The following is a 22760-nucleotide window of genomic DNA, read 5'->3' as shown; positions in this document are numbered from 1 at the left end:
TCGTTCATTCCACATCCAAACCATCCTCTGCGTTAAAAAGTTTCTCCTCAGGCTTCTTTTAAATCTTTCTCCTCTTACCTTAAAATTATGCTGTCTAGTTTTGAACTCACTTGCCTGTCTACCTGTGACACAATTTTCAAAGAACTATGTACTTAAACCCTTAGGTCTCTGTTCTACAACATTCCCCAGGCCCGACCACTAACGGTACAAGTTCTGCCATTGTTCGTTTTACCAAAATACAACACCTCACATTTAACCAAATTAAAGGGAACCTACCACTCATTGACCCATTAGCCCAATTGATCAAGATCCCTTTGTAATCTTGATAACTTTTTTCTTCACTCTATATTATTTGCCAATTATCTGAATGCTGCGTTCTGTAGTTAGCAAACATTCTGCCAACGTATGTAATTTTCTCTCAGCAGATGTAACTTGCAAGAAATGTATCGGCCATGGTGCAGATGTAAATCACTGCTTAACCTTCTCAGCTCCACAGAAGATTGTCTGAGTTTCATTCACTCTCCAAGTAACATAAATCCTTCATTTTCTACTCAGTCATGAGACTTGGTCTTCACTGCATAGATATATTGCAATATTTAATTGGAGGTAGTTGTAAGCTGCCTTCTAAAGTGCTGCAGCCCATGTAGTTTAGGTACATCAGAGTGCTGTGTAGAGGATAGCTCCAGGATTTTATCACATTGCAGTGAGTTTGTGGCAATGTAGTTCCAAATCAGGATGGCGTATGGCTTAGAAGGGAATTGTAGGTGGTCACATTCAGACAATTCTGTTATCCTTGTCCTTGTCCATAGAGGTTGTGGTTTGAAAGGTGCTGTCGAAGGAGCCTAGTTGAGTTACTGTTGTGCTTCTGGTAGATAGTATGCAATGCACTTCAGTGATGGAGGAAGTGGGTTTTGAAGCTTGTGTAAAAGATGCCAGTCTAGCTGTACTCATCGAGGCAATAGCAGTATTCAATTACATTGCTGACTTGTGCTTTCCAGTTACTTGATTCTATTCTGGTAAATATTTTGCACACCATCTCAAAGACTTTAGGGAACACTTAGAATTGAACACGTTATTTCAGCTGATGAGTCAGAGTGTTAGAAAGATTCAGTTTGATTCATTTTGTTCGTACCCTCATAAATAAAGTTTTTTTTTACAAAAAAGTTGATCAACTTGTCCTGTTATGCTCAAAGGTGTCCTCTCATTCCCTGATCAATCTGTTTAAAATTATAACCCTTAAGTTTATGAAATAACAAAGCGTAGAGCTGGATGAAAACAGCAGGCCAAGCAGCATTGGAGGAGTAGGAAAGCTAATGTTTCAGGTCTGGACCTTCCTTCAGAAAATTTCTAAAGAAGGGTCCAGGCCCAAAACATTAGTCTTCGAGCTCCTTTGATGCTGCTCGGCCTGCTGTGTTCATCCAGCTCTACACCTTGTTATCTCAGAAGCACCATTAAGTTAATGCTATATTTAATAACAGTGGAAGAATGAAATGTAGAGCTGGGCATTGTGCCCATGAAAACTAACATGATGCATTTGGACAATGTCACCAGTAACATGTAGTCTATAGACAGAAATAGGAGGAGCCTAGAATAATTATTTGTGGGGGGCACAAAATCCAAGGACTTTGATGCGGAAAGGGAGAGTGGAGGCGGAGCCAGAGTTTAAAATGCCAATGGGGCCAAAGGCTGCTTCTTCAAGACTGAGTGCTGACCGTGGATTTAAAGTTGAGATGGACTGTAGCAGAAGGCAGCAAGAACTGTTAGCAATATCGACAAATATGGGGAAGTTGGTGGAAGCAGTTTAGTGAGAATAAGGTAGGGAGAAAGAGAAAGCTTACATGGAGAATATAAACACTGAAAGGGCCCGAGGGCTTCACAGGAGAGAATGTGGAGAAAGCTGCGAAGTCAGAATTACAGGAGCGAGATTTTGAGACAGTGTGGTCCAGTGGCTTGTGCAAGAAAGGAAGCTGTGGAGGGAGAAAGCTGCAAGGTCAGAATTACAGAAGGAGCGAGATTTAGAGACAGTGTGGCCTAATGGCCTGTGCAAGAAAGGGAAGTTGTGGAGGCAGCTGGTCAGATTGTCGTAAACTTGCTGACAAGGAAGCTCCAGAGCTCCTTGAATTTGTTGTTTGAGGTCAGTATGGAGTGGACAGGAAGAAATGAGGCCTTCAAACGGCTGATCCATCCCTCCTCACCTAGTCATAACAAAATTTTGATTGATTACTTGTTTTTTTTTAATTTAAATTAGGTCATAGCATTTTGGGTCTACAAGGTTAAAAGAAGAATTGATGCAAATGGTCATGTAACTAGCGTTTGGTGTCTACCTGAAAGAAAGCCTGGATTATTTAATTGTTAGAAATCCGAGGAGGACTCAGATAATTTTCATGAGAAGGAGGTGCAAGGTATTTATGCTTGGGAACAATGTCTGCTGATAGTCCACTAAAATTCTTCATTGGTGTTATAGCTGTTAAGTAAACAACTGTAAACCATTCCGTTATTTGGATGATGAAAGGAGGATCAGTCATAATTGGCTCCCACTTCGATACAAAGCTAATGTATTTATCACTGCTATGAGAAAACAAGATATAGAAAGCCATTTTAAGATCAGGCTACAGGCTTACTTATGAATAGCACAGATCAAGTATAAACCGCAACCAATTTTGAAGTAGTGAGTAAGAATTAGAACTGTTCAGTCCTGCAGCTGAATAAAAGCAAATGCTAAGTCTTTCATTCATTCCATAAACACAGTGTACAATCAAGTTGAAAACAAAATTTGTAAATTATTAAAGGATTCTGGAACAATCACATTTGTTAAAAGTGGAGGAAGTAGTCAATAATTCATTCCTCACTCTGAGACCTAGTCCTGAGATTAGAGGTTACCCAGCTGGGAAAGTGAAAAAGAGGCAACCCATAGGAAGTTTTGAACATCAATGAATGGTTAATGATAAGATCCACAATTACAATTCCATGGAGAATGCAATGCAGAATAAGCAACAAGAGCAGTTTGTTTCTATACTTTAACGAGTAAGTTGTTCCCAAAAGACAGCAGCATTTAATCAATAGAATTTTTGATCATTTAATTCAGGAAAGGGTTTCATTTTTTTTCAGAAAACTGGAAGTTCAAATTTTACTTGGAAAGATACCAGTCTCTACAGAAATTTGAACCATGGGAACAAAGATTATTATATAAAATTATTAAATGTGAGAGAAAGATAGAAATTGGAAACAAAATTGATACACAGTCTTCAATGTTATTGTTAAAAGGCTGAAGGAAGGAGTCTGAATGAGAATCGAATAAAGAATGTGAAAAAGCAGATGTAATTAAATCCCATGTGGATTCCCAATATGACATTTCCTACATTCCCCATACTTCTGCCCTCAAACCCCTTCTTCCTCAACTGCAACAAGGTTAGAGTTCCCTTTGTCCTCACATACCACATGACCAATCTCCAAATCCAATGCATCATCCTCCACCATTTACACCACCTGCAATCTGACCCCACCATCAAAAAGATATTTCTTTCCCCACCCCTATCTGCTTTCCACAGGGAACTCTCACTGTGTGGCTCTCTCATTAGCTCCACACTTCCCACAAACCTTCCCATCATACCCAGAACCTATTTCTGCAACTGCAGGAAATGCTACACCTGCCCCTACAACTCCTCTCTCACTTCCGTCCAAGGTCCCAAACAATCATTCCATATCCAACAGCAATTCTAACCTGGTCTATTGCATCTGTTGCTCCCAATGTGGCATCCTCTATATTGGGGTGACCAAGCTCAGAATCAGTGACTGATTCATGGAGCATCTATGCTTGGTAATGTCCAATCAATACCACCCTCCAGTTGCCAGCCCTTTCAATTCTCACTCCCACTCCCTTGGCAACATGTCCATCCTGGGCCTCCTCCACTGTCAAATTGAGGCCACAAGTAAACTGGAGGAACAACGCCTTATACTGCGCCTCAGGAGTTTACAATCTAGTAGTGTCAAATAGTTCACCAATTTCAAAATCTCCCCATCCGCAGCTGCATCCCATATCCTGCCCTCCCACTTGCCTCTACCTCCTCAACCTGATACAACCTGCCCATCTTGACTCCCACCTATCTGCTCCACCCTTCCCATTGACCAATCTCTACAACCCCCTACCTGCATCCACCCATCACCATCCCACCTACGTTTCCCCCAGACCAACTCCACCCATTTATTTTTGAGCTCCCTTTCCTCACCCCAGCCCTTATAAAGGGCCCAGAACCAAAATATGGACTTTCCTGCTCCTCAGAGATAATGGGAACTGCAGATGCTGGAGAATCCAAGATAAAAAAATGTGAAGCTGGATGAACACAGCAGGCCAAGCAGCATCTTAGGACCACAAAAGCTGACGTTTCGGGCCTAGGCCCTTCCGAAACATCAGCTTTTGTGCTCCTAAGATGCTGCTTGGCCTGCTGTGTTCATCCAGCTTCACATTTTTTTATCTTTTCTGCTCCTCAGATGCTTTTGACCTGCTGTACTCTTCCACATTTTATCAACTCTGACTTCGAGCATCTGCAGTCCTTACAATCACTCAGTTCCTTTTAACTGGCATCTCCCTGATGCCTAGTAAGAATCTCACCCCATTAATTGTGAAAAGCATAAAGGATAGAGTGAGATCAACATCAAAATTGCTCTTGCCGCACTCAGCAACCAATTCTTTGACACGTGTCACCATAGGCCATATCATTCAGACCATTGTAAGATCCAGACAGTATTTCATGATGACGGCCCTTCATAATCTGTCTTGTCTTTCCATATCTACAGTCTTGGATGCCACAATATCTATTCCAAATTGATTGGTGTAAAGTTGCATGTATCTTACTATCCCAATCGGGGTAAGTGTGGGAGGCATTAATAATCATAATATCAGACGTTCTTTCAGGTAATGTTTTCAGAAATGATCTCATCAAACAATTGTCCAATGTGCATTTTTTTGGGGTTATTACAGTGGAATGCTAATCACAGTGGCAGAACATTCTGAGAATATGCCTTGAAGCAGTTTTTGATTTGGCCCATGCAAAAGTGAGCCTCAAAGATTCCAGTGGCAATAGTGAAATTGGTCCTGAGATCTAACCTCCCACACACCCTTCACTCTGTCAAAGTTCAAAGTCAAGCTGTTTCAACAGATTTTTATTAACTCAGTGAGCTCATAAACGATAGCCTTTGTAAAATGTGATTCAATTTTAGTTCGCTATTTAATACAAACAAACATTTATTATTTGCTTTGTGTGCAATCCTCTACCTAAATTATAAATTTATTTTTTTAATCAGGGCTGGTTGCAACGTCAATTATCTTGTTACAATGTTATCATCAGTGACTCCCTGTGGAATTAACTTCACTTCTATATTAACTTAAATTGAAATAGAGCTCCTTCGATTTATTGATTTTGTGTAATGTCTCAGCCATTGAAAAGAACAATGGAATCCCAACTATAAGTGATGAGATCAAAAGAAAAGAAATCACCGGTTCCAAGACAAAACTTCGACATGAACAGCTGCCAACAATTAGAGAAGTGGAAAGGGAGATACTGAGAATAAGATTTAAATCATACGGTCCAAATTGCATTAGTTTGTTGAAGCTGTATTGGATAGGCTGCTTCTGTTCACTCTTTTCAACATAATTTGGTTTTCTTTACCTTTGTGCTTCAATTTTTTTGGAAACACCACAAATGATAGGCAGGGAGCAGCTCTTATAATTAACTAACAATAGGTTTGAAAGAAGAAATCTGTGTAATATGAACCATGAAAACATGTCTAAATGCTTCAATTTCCAAATGTACAGACCCCAAGCCAGATTATAAGTTAGAATTTTCCAAAAGCTGATGGGTGCACAGACTTTCTCGCAAACCTTTCCAGAGATATTATTACAGACCTCAGAAGGGCTGGGACTTGAACCTACGTTAAGTGGCATTAAGGGTTAGAATTGCACCACCGCACTATAGAGCCCCCTTTTCCAATGACTTTATGGAATGTGGGTGAAGTCACATGATGCCCTGCTAAGGAGTTAGATTGACATAAAAACAAAAGTTACTGGAGAAAATCAATAGGTCTGATAGTGTCTGTGCAGAGAAAACAGAGTTAATATTTAGAGTCCAATTGCCCTTCTTCAGATCAATACGTGGTGAGGAATGGTAGTAAGCGTTCAGAGATTTGTCACAAATACATAATTGCTTTTAAATTTTATTTTAGAAGAAGCTTTTAATTCATTTTATTCTTTCATGGCAAAGCAAGCATTTGTTGCTGACCAATTGCTTAATTATCCTTAGGCTGAGTCACTGTTTAAAATCAAACAAACTGGTGTGGTCCTGCCGTTAGATGCCAGCCAGAACAGTTAAGGATGTCAGATTTCATCCCCCAAGGGACATTAGTGAAAAATGATTGGTGATAATTTCTTGCTCATCGTGTTTGAGACAATTATTTCAATTCCAGAACTTATTAATTGAACTAAAATTCTAAGAGCTGCTATTGTGGGATTTGAACCCATAACTCCAAAGGACTAGCTGCCCTGTAAAACTATCACTACACCATTATCCACCCCATAAGAGGAATGAAGTTATTCAGGTAGAAGTTCATCCTTCATTCAAATAGGGCATTATGAATCAGCAGCTTGTTTTTATTCCCCACATTAGACTATTTTCAACCCCAACCTTTCGAGGAATGACCTTTGAAGTACTCTTGGCTCTGTGGGTTTAATAGGCTGTATGATTGTTTTCTTTTCACAGTCATGTTATTAGGTCAGAAACAAATTATTGTTAACCTCACAATTGGGGTATTAATAATGCCACATGTCTGAGCATTACAGGCTGCAAAATATCTGTGGCTCAGTGGTTAGCACTGCTTCCTCACAGTGCCAGGGACCCAGGTTTGATTCCCACCTTAGATGACATTCTCTGTGGAGTTTGTGCATTCTCCCTGCGTGGGTTTCCTCCAGATGCTCCAGTTTCCTTCCACAGTCCAAAGATACGCAGCCTAGAAGATTGTCCATGCTAAATTACCAATAGTATCCTGGGATGTGTCTGCTTGGTGGATTAGTAATGTTAAATGCAGTTATAGGGATGAAGTGGGTCTGGGTGGGTTGCTCATTACAGCATGAGTATGGGCTAAATGGTTTCTTTCCACACTGTAGGGATTCTGTGATTCTAATATTGCATATGCATTTTCACTGGGAATTTTCTTGTTGCCAAAAAGACATTTTAACCCAATGAAAACATGGCAATACAGGAAAATTTCAAAGCGGTAGCTTTACCCCTGGCTTTCTGTTCTCGTATTGTCTTCCTACCATAAGTTTAACAGATGCTTGGAGCACTCACACTAGTCTTTAATTTTAATTTTTACTTAGAATGTAGATGTTGCTGGTTCTAACCAAATTATTTTCTACTCCTGTTTGTCTTTGATGGAATTTAGTAGAATGGTTTAGGAAAGTCCTTTCGGAAAGAAATCTGCCTTCCTTATGTGCTTTGGCTCACATTTAGCTCCAGTCTTGTAGCAATGTGGTTGACTCTTACTTGCCCTCTGAAATGGTCTGGCAAGATACTCAATTCAGGTCAGTTGGGGGGCAGGGGGAAACAAATTACCTTGACACCAACATGTACATCCTGTGAAAGACTAACGAAAGAAAGACAAGATGTGAGAAATAGTTCAGACATTCCTCAATTTCCCCAAAGTATGACTTTCTCTGATAACCTCCTTGACAGTCTTTTTTGAACGATATCTGTCAATCATTTGTTAGATTCACACTGTCATTGAAAGTTGATGGCCATTCACCTATCAATTTTAATACAGCAATGTTCTTTCTGAAGCAATAGATTGATTGATTTTAGGTACAAATTTTACAAAGCTCACTAATGCAAAAAGCTGTTACATTTAGCCATATTGTTTCCTACCACTTTAAAAAGCTTCTTCAAAGTGTGGTAATCCTGTTTATTCTTCCTTCCAAAAATCACTTGCTCCTAAAAATATATATCATATATTTATTGACTATCTTCTCACACTGTTGTTTGTTATATTTTCTGAAGATGCAAGCATTTTAATTGTTTTAAAATTCCTTGTGACCTTAATAAAATGTTTATTTCCATCCTCTTTTGGGAAATAACAAAATAACAACGTTCTTAGCAATAAATAATCAATCAATGATGCCCACTCAAAATTTAGTCATTAGTTCATTCCTAGGTCCTGACTCTATTTATGCCTTGGTGCTCCCATTTATTTTAGTCTTTGTTATTTATTCACCAGATGAGGATGTCACTGGTCATCATTGCCCATCTTTATTTGAGAAAAATATTGTAGAGTGATAAATAGCGATTATGTGTATTTTTTGCTTGTGTGTTTTTGCATGTAGCAGAACGAAATGTCATTTGTTGTTTGCTTTGCCAAATGTACAGCAAATCTAAATATTTTAAAAAATAAAATCAGGCTATCCCCTTGCCCATCACGCTGCTTAGTTCAGTATTGTCAACAAATTTGCCCCTCCTATCTTTCCATCTGTAGCCATTTCCAAAAACCGAATTATTCTAATTAAAGCGCCCATTCCCACCATCCATCTCAAGCATCTGTGTTGCTTTTCAGTTTTTTTTCCTCTTTGTCATTAAAAGATTGAATCTCAGTCACCGTCAGTTGTGTTTTTTTCAAGTTCTGGCAAACACTTTTGGATTCCCCTCTTCCCTTAACTTTGTTTCCTCTCTTGTCAGCTCATGGATTGCTTCCTGGTGCTTTGAGCTTCTCAAACAGAGTTCGTGTCAGAAATTATTCAGCTAAGTGTTGATTCCAGAAGGTTATAAAGCACACCTCAAATAACAAATCTTCTTCTGAGATAACAAGGCATAGAACTGGATGAACACAGCGGGCCAAACAGCATAAGAGGAGCAGGAAAGCAGTCATTTCGGGTCGAGAACCTTTTTCAGAAATGGGGGAGGGGAAGGAGATTCTGAAATAAACAGGGAGACAGGGGGAGGCAGATGGAAGATGGATAAAGGAGAAGATAGGTGGAGAGGAGACAGACAGGTCAAAGAGGCAGGGTTGGAGCCAGTAAAGGTGAGTGTAGGTGGGGAGTTAGGGAGGAGATAGGTCGGTCCAGGGAGGACGGACAGGTAAAGGAGGTGGGATGAGGTTAGTAGGTAGGAGATGGGAGTGGGGCTTGAGGTGGGAGGAGGGGATAGGTGGGAGGAAGGGCAGGTTAGGAAAACGGGGATGAGCTGCACTGGTTTTGGGATGCGGTCGGTGAAGGGGAGATTTTGAAGCTTGTGAAATCCTCCTCCAAAAAAAGTACCTATGTCAGTGACACCCACTTCCCCCACCTCCTCCAAAATAAACCTCTGTAACAAATCCTCTTCTATTGTTTTGCTTTTGTTTCTAAAATCATACTGATGGGGTTTAACCTAGCATTTTTATGTCTTTGCTTTTGACAGTGGCTATTGTCCATCTCCCATTCAGACCCATTTGGCCATTTTAAAAATTTCTTTACTGTTGTGCATGACTCGAAGAGAATCTTGAAAAGGTCATTTTTGAGCAGCTACTAACGCCCATTTTTATGATATTGTTAGAAGTGAATGCTTCTAGTTTAACAAAGAAATTGTTCAGGCAGCTCCATTGCAGTCACAAAAATATGATAAATGTCCATTAGATCTGCAAAGAAAGGGAAAATTCTCCAGAACAGCAGCAAAGTGAGAGAATCACAACTGCTACAAAATAAAAATATCAAAAGAAAATAAACCATCCAATCACATTAGTAAACCATGACAAGAGATATTGTACAAGTGAAAAGATTTAATTTTAAAGATGAGCCAAAGAGAACATAAAGTTAGATACCATAGGTAAATCAATGCTTGAGGCGCAGATGTGGAAATTAGATAGTAGGTCAAAAACGTTTTATTCATTCAAGGGCTGCAGGCAGTGCTGACTGAACCATCACTCATTGTCCATTCCCAGTTGCCCAGAGGATGACTAAGAGTCCATCACAATATTGTGGGTCATGAGTCAGACTTAGATCAGACCAGATGAGGACAACACACTTCCTTCTCAAAAAGAAATAATGGGAACTGCAGATGCTGGAGAATCTGAGAGAACAAAGTGTGTGGCTGGATGAACACAGCAGGCCAAGCAGCGTCTCAGGAGCAAGAAAGCTGATGTTTCAGGCCTAGGCCCTTCACCAGAAAAGTGGGATGGGGAGAGGGTTCTGAAATAAATAGGGAGAGAGTGGGAGGCGGATCAAAGGTGGATAGAGGAAAAGATAGGTGGAGAGGAGACAGTCAAGTTAAAGGGGTGGGGTTGGACCCTGTAGAGCTGGTCTAGGTGGGGAGGTAGGGAGGGGATAGGTCAGTCCGGGGAGGACGGACAGGTCAAGGGGGTGGGATGAGGTTTGGAGGCAGCGAATGGAGGTACGGCTTGAGGTGGGAGGAAGGTTAGGGTTAGGGTTAGGGTTAGGGTTAGGGTTAGATTAGGGTTAGGATTAGGGTTAGGGTTAGGGTTTTGCTGCACCTCCATTCCCTACCTTCTAACCTCTTCCCGCCCCCTTGACCTGTCCATCCTCCCCAGACTGATGTATCCCCTCCCAACCTCCCCACCCATACTCTCCTCTACAGGCTCCATCCCCACTTGTCTGTCTCCTCTCCACCTATCTTCTCCTAAATCCACCTTCAATCCGCCTTCCCCTCTCTCCCTATTTATTTCAGAACCCTGTTCCCATCCCCCATTTCTGATGAAGGGTCGAGGCCCAAACTGTCAGTTTTCTGCTCCTAAGATCCTGTTGGTCTGCTGTGTTCATCCAGCTCCACACTTTGTCTTCTCAAAAAGACATTAGTGAACAAATATTTTTTTCCTAACAGTTGATAATGGTTACGTGATCACCAACAGGCTAGCTTTTATTCCACATGTTTCAAAAACTGAATTCAAACTTCCCCTCCTGCCATGGTGTCACCTAAACCGTGTCCACAGAACAGTAGACGAGGATTTTGGATTGTTAGCCAGACAACCTTACCACTACACCAGTCCACCTCTGTCAACTGATCAACCAATTACAATTCTTTGGACAACATGAAACATAATATCTGATGTTATTGCTCACCAAGGAGTTAAATAAGCTGTATATACATTTAAAGAGGCACTGAAAGCCTTTAGTAATTCTTTGAATCCCAGAACTGATAAAATTCTGAAAGGAGCAAAATTTAACTGCTGAATACAGCATCTAAGAGTATGGAGCAACTAACTCCATGGAGCAATCCATAGATGGTTTAATTAATTATATCCATTGGTGGTGATAGAAAAAGGAAGATGTCAAAGGTAGGTTCTTTACTCAGAGAGTGGTAAGGGCGTGGAATGCCCTGCCTGCAACTGTAAGTAGGCTCGCCAAGTTTAAGGGCATTTAAATGGTCATTGGATAAACATATGGATGATAGGTTATATGGGCTTCAGTTTGGTTTCACAGGCTGGTGCAACATCGAGGGGCGAAGGGCCTGTACTGCACTGTAGTGTTCAGTGTTCTATGTTCTATGCTCTACTGATAGAGAGATGGAACAGTAGTGACTTTAAGTCAGAATTTACAAAAGATCGAAATTACTCTCGGCATTACTGATGAGTCTTTTTGTCAGAATGACTACAGTCCAAGGAAACTGTAATCCAGAGGAAGCCATCCAGATGGTGAATGAAGTGAGGTCAAGAAGAAACACAGATCAATTTTAAGGAGAAAAGATCAAACTTGGAAATCTTTGGAATACGTTCAGTTCTTAAGGTCCAGAACCATAGAAAAAAACAGATGTGATAAGCCAAAGCAATTGTGTCGGACAGACACCATTCAGAACAAATCCTTGCTAACTCCATGGAGCAAAGAAATGTCATAGGTATAAAGAGTGCTCAGTTATTCAAATCAAATGATTTTATTGTAATGTAAATCAATAGGCCATTGAAAGAAAAGTGCAAAACAGGCCACAGGAAGACAAACAAAAACAACTGTTTGCACAAAGGTAAATGATCTAGGATAACAAAATGTGGAGCTGGATGAATGCAGCAGGCCAAGCAGCATCTCAGGAGCACAAAAGCTGACGTTTCGGGCTTAAGTGGGAGACAAAACCAAAGATATCGGTGACCCAGGCAAAACATTTTGCTAAGTTGGCAATAATGACAATGAAATTTATAAATTTATAAATCAAACATGCAAGCAAGAGTCACAATATTGTCAGATAAATGAGCTGAGGTAACAGTGCTCAGAACTAACAGGAGTTCAAATAAATGATTCAGGGACATCGCATACATGAGAACTCTCCAACACAGGGGATACCAAATATTAGAAAACCTATATATAATTCACAACCAAGAATTCTCACTCTTAACTATAAAAGCATGTATTGACTGCAATCTCATTTCAATACAGAAGTGGGGTTATGAATAAAACTACAAAGGACAAGCACTCAGGGAACAGAAGCAGAAAATGTTACAGAACAAAAAATACAGAATCTTGAGGTTAATCACATTGGAATTAGCAATTTGTTTACAGCATCAATGAGATGTAAACCTGTGGTGTACTGGTTCAACAGTGATATTTTCTTGAAATATGTTGATAAAGGAAATGCACCTGATACGAGACAAACTTCCTCAAAGGGATAATGAGTTGAAAGAGATGAGTGAAAAGTGGGTGTTGTCATTGTATATATCGATACTGCCTTTAGGTCTGTGAATGATATTGCAGAGGAGTAGCATGTAAATAAGGTTAAAGGGGAGCCTGAGGAAACATCTTTATGGAATCCAGTTTTATTTTAAACAGGAGCCAGAAGTTATGATCAGAAAATTGTAGTTGGAACAAAACAAGAGCTATTCCACTGGGATTGACAATTGAAAACAAGTATGTAAAGAGAGTTGGAGGCGATGACTTTACAACTTGAAAGAGGCTTGCTTGTGCAATCAGAAACAAAAATTACATTTTCAAAATATATTTCTGCGCTTTGAATTCTCAGTTGAAAATCTATTTTCACATTTCCACATTTTATGCTCTGTCATTTTTTAAAAAAGTACTTTAGAAAAGAATTGAAAAGCAGTTACTTTTAATTGAGAAATTTGGGTGCCTTTATTTATGTGTCTGTAGTTAGCTCAATAGTCATTCAGTGTGTTTCCCAGTTAGGCAATCAGCTATTAATTATCCCAATCCAAGTTGTCAGTGTAGTGTCTAGCTGGAGGTAAAATATGCAAATTTTATTCGACAATGTTTAGAGAGAGACATCATTTTTGATCTCCCACCACCTCTAAAGACAAGCAATTCCAATTTGCAATTGTTTAATCCATTGGAAATTCAGTAAAGGGAAACTGACAGAGGGTTATTGTGAAGTTAGATTTGCAAAACTTTGACAATGATACATGATTAAATTTACTCTTCAGAGTCATATTTGTGTGTGTGTATAATGCTATTTCAATAGCCCCCCATGCAAAGATAAGATTCCCAGTTCAAAGCCATACTAAGCACATTTAATTCTGAGTCTCAATTGGGTCTTGGTAATGGCTGGGGACTAAGGAGTGTACTGTCCTCAAAGTTCATCAGAATGATGAAGTCATCAAATGAAAAAATGATTGAGGTTCCCAATCGACTTTGCTGGATATCCTTTACCTCGATGCCAGGTGAGGGAATGGGATCACGTGGAATACAGTGCTCATGAAGTGGCCTGTCTAATTTGGTTAACCAAATTTTATTTTCCTTGACTTTAAACCATCAGAGACTGATCTGTTTTGCTCCTTCATCATGTTTCCATTTCAGTTTGCCTATCCGTGCATTAATTTATGACTCATATTTAGCTTTTATGTCTCATCAAACTTTTAACTACAGAAGCAGAAGAGGCTCTTGGGTTTATTTCCCATTTAACGAAAATGTTTTATCTGCAGCTTAACCCCATCACCTCTGTTACATCACTCTTACTACCCTTGTTCTAATCCACCTCCCATTTGTCATTAGGACATTTTGCAGATCACTCTTTTATTTTTACTGTATGTTTTCCTCCCACTTCTTGACTCAAACCCATTATGTTCACGTACCATATCCTTTAGTTCTGATGCAATATTAACTCCTGAAATGATGAAGTGACTCCATAGCTGCTGCATGACCTCCATAATTTTTCAGACGCTTTGCTCCTGGTTTCCAAGATCTGTTGAGTTTGATATTATGTTTAGTATGCTAGGTGAGCCCCTCTTAAATGACGTGAAAAAGCAATAAATAAAATTTTAGTGAAATAGCAGTGTCATTTTACACATCTGAACTGTTGCAGCAAGCTCCATCCACTGACACAGCATATTAGAAATTCAAATCTTCACACATCATTAAAATAAACGCCTGTAAAATCACGGGCAGCATGAGCCTGGCTATCTGATGTGCTCCATTAGCCTTGAGGCTTCCTGCCTACAGAGTGCACTCAAAACAATTCCTCATGTACAAATGTAACTAGGAAGCTTTTCATATTAACGTTCTTCCTTTAGAAATAACGAAGCTTAGCAATTGTCAGCTCCCAAAGCAGCAATGTACCAGTACATTCTGGTGTTGAAATATCTCTCAGTTATGAAAACCATCCTCGTTATTGTATTTTCATCAATTTCTTTTTTTTTGTTAACATCATTAACTCATTTAAACAAGTTAAGCTATCTGTTAAATTAGCACAATCAGGAATTTGCCATAAACTTGTCATTTGACTGATTAAAAGTAATCCACAGGGCAATTAAAACCTCTCCTATGTTTTAACGTACTTATTTTAGAAAGGAAATGTATTATTCTGAGATGCCAAATAATAATACTGTAACACAAAGTCTTTCACACGAAATGAACATCAGTGGTTAAGGGTGGCAGTTACTGTCCTTCCACAATTGCACTTGGACTGAATAATTTCCTAAGAGAGTCAAGAGGCAACCTTGTTGTTGTGGGTGTGGAGTCACACATAAGGCAGATCAGTAAGGATGGAAGATTATTCTTCCCCGAAGGGTATGTGTGAATGAGGTGTCGCAACTGTATGTAGTTGTTATTGTCACCATTAAATAAGAACGCCATTAAATTGAAGCAACAGTTAGCCATACAACCATTTCAGCCTACTGTGATATTCAATAAGAAAATGGATGGTCTGCCTTTACATTATTTTCCTGCTCTATCCCCATTTCCCTGTAATAATATGTAGAAATCTTTCAATCGTAGATTTGAAGCTGGTGCAAAGCTGGGTCTCCATATACCTGAGGGGCTCCTATTCCACAAGATATAAGCAGAGGAGGGCTCCTGCTGGAGCTCCTCTGCTCTGCCTGTTGTTTTGCTTTGCTCTTTCTTTTTCCTTCTTTTTCCTCTGTTTTTTTTTCTACTTCTCTCCCTTCATCACCAGAGGGAATACTAATATAGCGGCAGGCACTGACTGCAAGTCCCTGGATCAGCACTCTGGCTGCCAGCTCCAACCCGAAACATCATCTTTCCTGCTCCTCTGATGCTGCCTGCCCTGCTGTGCACCTCCAGCTCCACACTGGACATTTTTAAAATGTTTGAATGAGATCATTTCTCTTTCTTCAAAACTCCAGTGGGTGTAAGTCCAGTCTATTCAATATTTCCTCATTAGTTAACTCATTGATCCCAAATTTGGTGCACATTTACAGCTCTCCTTTCATGTCACGTATATCTTTCCTTGGGTAAAGAGAGCAAAACTACATACAATGGAGCGGCACGGTGTCTCACTCGTTAGCACTGCTGTCTCACAGTTTCAGGGACCTAGATTTGATTCCAACCTCAAGCAACTGTCTGTGTGAAGTTTGCACATACTCCCGGTGTCTGCCTGGGTTTTCTCTGGGTGTTCCGGTTTCCTTCCACAGTCCAAAGAGATGCAGGTTAGGTGGATTGGCCATGCTAAATTGCCCATAATGCCCAGGGATGTGTAGGTAAGGGGGAGGGGTTCTGGGTGGGATGCTTTGAGGGTCAGTGTGGACTTGTTGGGCTGAAAGGCCTGTTTCTATTCTGCATGGATTCTATGAATACTCAAACTCTGATATCATCAAGGGAGTAAGAAACCTTTACTATTATTTGCCTTCCCAACTGCTTGCTGTTATAATAGAAATAATGCGCTAAGGAAGCTTACAATAAGGTAACTAAGTAATGATCATTCTCAGATATAATGGGAACTGCAGATGCTGGAGAATCCAAGATAATAAAGTGTGAAGCTGGATAAACACAGCAGGCCAAGCAGCATCTCAGGAGCACAAAAGCTGACGTTTCGGGCCTAGACCCTTCATCAGTGAGGCTTGGCCTGCTGTGTTCATCCAGCTTTACACTTTATTATCAATGATCATTCTCAATTGTGTGTAAATCTATTTTCAACTCCAGCTCATTCATATGCAAACATCTATTCATTGACAGGCCCCAGTATCTGGCTGTACATACAGGTTTGAGTGAATTCACTTAAAAATGCACTGCATCAATGTAGCATACTACAAAATTATTCTGATATAAAAAGAATCAAGAGAAATGCTAAAATACCATAATGACAAATAACAAGCACATTCTCGACTTTGTTAGAAAATGCACCATGGCCCAGTTAAGTACATGCGACTGAAGGAGAGTTTGGTTTTACATGGATTTTATGTCAGTTACGAGTTCTATTTAATTGCAAAATAAAATCAACTTTATTCAGCGTGGCATATCGAATACAGATTTATCTGTACTGTCAAACTTTGGACTTTACCTGTCACGGTGTTTAAATGAGAAGTTTCCATAGACGTGTCAACAGAGATCTAGATTGACTGTAAGATGATTTTATACCATTTCCAATGACAATGCCTAAATTTAAAGGGGAAAAGAGACATTCAAGGCTCATCACTCTATGAGCATTGCATTGTCTGAAAATGGTACAGTGAATGAACTTGACATCTTATTGGAGGACCAATATACAAATTAGAGTCCCTACAGTGTGGATACAGGCTCTTCGGCCCAACAAGTCTACGCTGCCCCTTGAAGCATCCCACCCAGACTCATCCTCCTATAACCCACACACCCCTGAACACTATGGGCAATTTAGCATGGCCAATCCACCTAGCCTGCACATCTTTGGACTATGGGAGGAAAATGGAGCACCCAGAGGAAACCCATGCAGACATGGGGAGAATGTGCAACCTCCACACAGACAGTTGCCTGAGGCTGGAATTGAACCCTGATCCCTGGTGCTGTGAGACTGCAGTGTTAACCACTGAGCTACCATGCCACCCCAAATAATGAGCAAATAACTCAGATATAGAAAAAGTTTGCACATGGCAAGTTTTTAATCATCTGTAATGTATCACCGAAACAGGTGTGAAAGCATATTTATTAGTTCCTTGCGGAAGAGATTATAGATATTTCAAAAGAAGAAATTTGCAGCGCAGAAAGGAAAGAGGGAGGTGGTTAATTGAACAGACCTTTCCAAAAGCCAAAACAGGTAAAATAAGCTACAAGCTTCTATGAGCCTATAGATAATGTTTATGTAAAACCATTAACATTTATTTGATTATTTTTCCTCACATCACATCCATTACCATAGAAATATCACAGGAGTAATTTTATTTGAACAATAAAGATTAAACCATTCCAGTCATTTGAAATTACACTACAATTTAACACACTGGCATGTTTATATGCTACAAAAGAGCAAAACCAGCATTCATTGGTTAATCTTTATTGATAGTGAGATCCTCTGTTAAGTGCAAACAGTAAATATCATTCAGTAATCATAAATCACCTGACAAACTATCATACTTTGAAACATGTAAGGTGATTAACTTTAGGAACATATCTAATGCTAGGTGAAGGTGTGAAAATTAATTTTGAGTCATTTTCCAAAAAGGGTGGTAAAAATGATTATGATTGGAAATTGCAATGGGACAGATGCATTTTAGAGCCAAGTTTAGGATAACATATGAACACTTTGTGGCAATATTATTGCGGTTTGTTACTTGGCTTAAATTATATGAAATCATTACCAGAGCTGAGGGTTCTAAAATGTGTGACTTTTTTTAACATCGCAATGACTCATGCTCACTATTAATGATGAACTTCTTCACAGTGCCCTTATTCTGTAAACTGTGTATTAATTTTATTTTTAGTCCTGACACACCAATTACCCTCTTGTACTTGGCTGGGTTAATCACCAATAATGAATAAGACTCAACCTCTCAAACCTTTGTTAATGCGCACATCAAAAAAATGATTCATGCAACCATGATATCCTGAAAACTGTTACAGAATATTGATTAATAGTCATCTTGACAATTTAATGCTTTCTTGTCTCTAAATCTGAATATTGATCTTATCCCAAAATGCCAAGGAAGCCCAACAGTTTAATGATCAAGCAGGCACAGCATTCAGTGACGGAGAATGTCTTCTTTTTAGCACTCTTAAGATTACTGATTTTCACTTTTTTCCCACATAAAAATTATAAAAGTTTGCAATAAGCAATAAACCTGGTCAACTTGTTCAATTTAAAATAGTCATAGTTTTCCAGATCCATTTAAGAATGGAAGATATGAATGTGAGACAAACTTTCATTCAAAGCAAGCTTGGAAATGAAGATTAGAACACAACGAGAAGCTGGATGAACACAGCAAGCCAAGCAGCATCTCAGGAGCAGAAAAGCTGATGCTTCGGGCCTACTCCCTTCATCAGAGAGCTCTCTAGGCCCAAAACGTCAGCGTTTCTGCTCCTGAGATGCTGCTTGGCTTGCTGTGTTCATCCAGCTTCACGCTTTGTTATCTTGGATTCTCCAGCATCTGCAGTTCCCAATATCACTCATTAGAACACAGCAACAGGGCTGTGCAGAGGTGAGCGCTGATAATACCATGACTCATCATAATTCCTGCAGCAGCAGAAATAAGTAAAGAACAATGGTTGAAATTGAAATCTTTGGAAACTTTTAAGAAAACCAGGAGCTATTTCTATTTATTGCTGTTAAAATTGCACAACTTGTTAAAGGGCTGCAGTTACAATTAATGATAAGATAATTGATGTATTTTAATCAATTAACGTATTCTGCCTAATTATAGTCAACATTGATTTGGTGGAACCTTACAGAGACCTAAGCAATGTGGACTATGGTGAGAGATAATGGGAACTGCAGATGCTGGAGAATTCCAAGATAATAAAATGTGAGGCTGGATGAACACAGCAGGCCAAGCAGCATCTCAGGAGCACAAAAGCTGACGTTTCGGGCCTAGACCCTTCATCAGAGAGCCCTGTGGCCATTGTACCAGAGGGGATGCAGATGTGACTAACAATTAAAAATGCAATAACACTATGATTCAACGTTTAACCAAGATGCAGAGGTTGTCAAATGAATGAAAGACACTTGATAGCTTTTTTTTTGTATCTTAAGAAAAATTGTCAGTTCAGTTGGAAAAGAACAGAGGGCAGTAATTTTATAAGGGATGGAGGGATGATCAGAAATGGCCTTAATTTGGAAATGGCTTGTGAAACTGCAAGGTTGAGAATTCATGCAGACTGGAAACAGCACATTATGGCAAGGCAGAAATTTAAAAGCTTTTGGAAGAAGAGCCTTTGAATATATCAGTACAAAAACAAACTACTGCATTTAGCAAGATTTTGATCATCCTTATATTCACAGTCAGCAAAAGCATGGGAACATCATTACCTACAAGTTCCCCTTGAACTCACACAGTAGCCTGACTTAGAATTATATCACCATCCCCTCACTGGGTCAAAATCCTTGAACTCTCTTCCTCACAGCACTACCGTGTTCCCATACTCCAAGAACTGCAGCCGAAAATCAACACTCACAAATATGAATTAAATAGATAAAGTATTTTACCCCTCCTCTTCTTGTCTCTTAACTGTTTCAGTTTTGCCTCTCAAAAACAGTTCTAATCTCCTTCCAAGTGATTAGTGAATTTTGCTTATGAAAGCTTTGTATAAAATAACTTCCTATTCCATCTATGTTCTACATAGGAAGTTTGTTTCTCTCATTTTCCATTTAGTTCTTTTTATATTCATTGAATCATTGAATCATGTAATACAGAAGAAGCCCTACATACAGAAATGACTCAATGTCTACATGAGTCCCACTTTCATGCACTCGGATCTTGCCCTTGCACATCATCACTCTCGACATATGTTTTAAAAATTGTGAACTTTCCCACCTCAAACTATCCTTCTAGGTCATGCATTCCAGATCCTTACCACTCTCTGGATGAACATTTTTCACCTCAAAACCACTCTAAACATCCTCTCTTTTCTCATAAAATTGTGTCCCCCTGTTATTGATCTGCAATTAAGGGGAGCAGTTGCTTTCTATCCACCTGTCCAGGCCTTTCGTTAGCTTATGCAGATCAATCGGGTTCCTTCTTCACCTTCTGTGCGCTATAGAAAACAACAAAGTTTATCCAACATCTCCTCATAACTAAAATGATCCCTCTGAGGCAATATTCTGGTGAATTCTACCTGCACCCACTTCTGGTGCATTTACATCCTTCCTGTAGTGTGATGGCCAGAACTGCAAATAATACTCCAGCTGTGGCCTGAGAAGTTTTGTGCAGGTCCCGCATAGCCTCCTTGCTCTTACAATCAATGTCACAACTAATGAAGTAAGTGTCCTTTGTGCTTTCTTAATAACCCTGTTAATGTCTTGCCACCTTTCAGGAGCAGTGAACAAGAACCCTCTGTTCCTCTGAACTTCCTATCATCCTGCCATTCACTGAGTAGTCCATTACCTTGATATTAAATATCTCACATTTATCAGGAATAAATTCCATCTACCACTGCACTGCCCATTTAACCAATCTATCCATATTTTCCTGTGACCTAAGATCATCTTCTGCAATACTTGTGTCATCTACAAACTTACTTATCATCTGCATATTTTCTTCTACATTATATGTAAACAATAACTGAGTCAGAACTTAATCCTGCAGTCCACTATCGGAGTCTGGGCTCCAATCAAACTAACAGCCTTCTACCAGCACCCTCTGTCTCCTACCACAAAGTCAATTTAGAATCCAATTTGCGAAGTTACCCTGGATCAATTAGTTTTTACCTTTTTATCAGTTTCACTTGAGGTACCTTGTCAAAGGCTTTTCTGAAATCATTATAAATTGCATCATTTGTACGATCCACATCTACACACCTGATCATCTCCTCAAAAGATTCAATCAAAACTGTTAAACATGACCTCCCTCTGATAAAACCTACCTGGTTATCCCTGACCAAATGTTATTTCTCCAAGTGGAGATTAAATCTCTTCTTCAGGTTTTCTTCAATAGTTTCATGGCAACTGGCTTGTAATTCCCTGGTTTATCCCTAATGACCTTCCTAAAAAGTGTAATCACATGAGCTGCCCTCTAGTCTTCTAGCACTTACTCTGCGGCCAGAGAGCTCTACACATAGATTGTCCCCTCAGTTCTTAATGTGCTATCCCTTTCCCTTTGATATACCTATAGAGTGTTATGACATTTTCCCTAATCTTACCCTCTAGTGTTTATTCATTTTCTTTTTTCCTCTCCAAATGGCTTTCTTAAAATCCCCCCTGCACTTTCTATACTCCCTGGGCCTTCATTGTTCTTTTATTCCTGTTGAAAGCCTTGCTTTTCCTCCTTATCCAATCTTGAATATTCCAAGACATTTGGGGTTCTCTAGGCTTGTTGCTCATACATTTCACCCTGACAGGAATATGCTGGGCCTTTTCAAATGCCACCCTCTATTCTGATGCAAATTTACCCACAAGTTGCTGCTGTGAGCCTACTTTGGCCAGATATTGCGTTATTTCAATTAAAAACTGCCTTTATCTCATGCAGAATATTTCCTTTTTTGCAGACTCTGTCTTTCCTTTTCCATAACAAACTTAAAATGTAGGGCATCACAAAATTGCTCTCTCACTGCCAACTCAACCACCAGTCTCACTTTGTTCCCAAAATTAGGTTCTGCACTGTATTGTCCCTCATTGGATTTTCTACATGCTGGCACAAAAAATTCTTCTGAACACACTTCAAGAAATCTGACACCCCTTTACCTTATGACTAGCCCCATTAGTATGAGCAAATTTGGAATCCCCTGATATAATTACCTGATTATTGTTTTTACAGATTTCAGTGAACCATCTACGTATCTGCTCCTCTATTGCCCCTTGACTGTTTGGATGTCTATAATAACCTTCCAAAATGTAACTACCCCCATTTTGTTCCGAAGGCCTAGCACAAAGCTTCATCTGAAGACCCGATTGTTCATCCCTCTTTACTGCAATAACTGAATCTTTAATTAATCAAGCGACAGCAGCTTCAACTTTATCTTTTTTAGCGAAACAGCTTTATCTTTATCTTTAGTGAAACATGAAACTGAATAAATGAGTCCCAACCCAGAATGCCAACTTTTCTGCTCCTCTGATGCTGCCTAGTCTGCTGTGTTCCTCCAGCTCCACACTGCATTCTCTCTGGCTCCAGCATCTGCAGCTCTTTCTACTTCTAAATGACCAGCTGGGTCTGAGTGGCATCACTCTCTTCTACTGCTGTTGGAAATTGAATAAAGGCATAAGAAATAACTTAATCATGCGGGAGGCCTAATTTCAGAATCCCTATAAAAATGGAAAGAAACTCAGAATTTGTTAGAAAAGTTTAGCAGATCTGGTAGCATCTGTGAAGAGAAATCAGAGTTAACGTTTTGGGTCTGGTGACCCTTTGAGGGCAAATCGCTGTTAATAGAGACGATTAGTGGCATACTATGTGATTACAAGACCTGTTGTGTAGGGTAGGGGGCTAGGTCATGGGAGAGT

Source organism: Stegostoma tigrinum, chromosome 5 (assembly GCF_030684315.1).
Source record: "Stegostoma tigrinum isolate sSteTig4 chromosome 5, sSteTig4.hap1, whole genome shotgun sequence".
Classification (NCBI taxonomy): domain Eukaryota; kingdom Metazoa; phylum Chordata; class Chondrichthyes; order Orectolobiformes; family Stegostomatidae; genus Stegostoma; species Stegostoma tigrinum.
This window is presented reverse-complemented; position numbering follows the sequence as displayed.